This window comes from Corylus avellana, chromosome ca3 (assembly GCF_901000735.1).
Source record: "Corylus avellana chromosome ca3, CavTom2PMs-1.0".
In the NCBI taxonomy this organism is placed as follows: Eukaryota; Viridiplantae; Streptophyta; class Magnoliopsida; order Fagales; family Betulaceae; genus Corylus; species Corylus avellana.
The window spans coordinates 30,875,860-30,877,203 of record NC_081543.1 but is presented as its reverse complement, the minus strand read 5'-3'; the positions used below and the strand labels follow the sequence as shown (position 1 = coordinate 30,877,203).

General features: G+C 33.3%; 1 protein-coding gene across 1 annotated transcript in view; it reads right to left on the bottom strand.

The window, feature by feature from the left end:
* Nucleotides 1–1,344, bottom strand: part of LOC132174412 (aluminum-activated malate transporter 10-like) — an 11,244-nt gene that overhangs the window by 1,071 nt on the left and 8,829 nt on the right. The gene's annotated exons all lie outside the window — the stretch shown is intronic.

Genomic DNA, 1,344 nt, shown 5'->3' with positions numbered 1-1,344 from the left:
GCTCGACTGCTGCGGGGACCACCGAGATGATGTGGTCCCCGGACGTCTCATTCCGCCACGTCATCATAATGGGTTTGGGTTGAATGATGACTGTGTCAGGCACGATGATGGAATCAGACGTAATCACTGACCCTTTTGTTCAGTGTGTCTATTTTTGTCCTTGTGTTGTTGTGTTGCTTTCTTTTTGTACGATTAATATTAATTTAATATAAAAATTATTATTTATTTTCAATAGTTGGAAATTTTAAGAAACTCCACTATGTGATTTATAAGATAGAATCTAAAGGATCAAAATCCATTTTGCGTTATCTTCATAATTAGATTGATATTATAAATTTTTTATAAATTGATGTGACGGTATTGGGGTATTATAATTTTTACTATAATTTTTTTTTTTAAACTAGCTTATAGTTCATAATTTGTGAAATAAATAAGCAACCAATCTAGTTAATCATATACTCTTTTAAGTATTTCACTAGTTATAAATTGTCACGTCAATTTGTAATTGATTTTGTTGTAGTACTCCAAGTGTTTTTATGTCAACCACTAAACAATTAAATTTGATTGTAGTTGATGTGATAGTCAACGTGAATTATTATGCCGATTTGTAAATTCACGTGACACTTATGGTCTGTTTGAGTGTGCGTTTAAGGAGTCTAAAAGTGTGTTTAACATTCAAAAAATTCGTTTGAAAAAGTACACGTTTGGTAAAAAAAATTGAAAGCATTTTTAAATATTTAAAATAACCAAAACGTACTTTTGACAGAAATATAAAAATGAAGTTTTTGCCAAAAAAGGCTTCTCAAATGCAATTTCAAACATGCTCTTAACACGTTATCGGGAAAAATTGCCAATTTTCAAATCTCCAAGTATTATAGACTAGAGAAATGGGCTTCACTAGAAAGAAAATCCAGGCCACAACGATTTGGTCCATGATTCAATCGGTAGCCATTTTGTAAGCCCTTTCCAGTGTGGGGGACGCATGGCCCATGAGGGTGTTTTGCATCGAGTAGAATATATGTGGGTCAATAAAATTGGATTGGGCTAGAGCATCCCACGATTTATTGATTCACTCGCTTAGTAATTGGTGTCCGTTGTTCCAGCGGGTTTAAAGCCGGTTTAAAAATAGCGATTTTAAAATATAATTAAATATTTGGTTAAATACTTCAAACTCCTCTAAGGTTTACCAACTTTATTTTTTTCTCCTGGGGTTTTATTTTTATCACAGGACCCTCTTGGGGTTTTGGTAAAGGACCAATTTAAGCCATCCGTTAGTTGACCGTTAAGACTGACACGTGGATCAATCAGATGTTGACACGTGACACCTATTTTAATTTTTTTAAA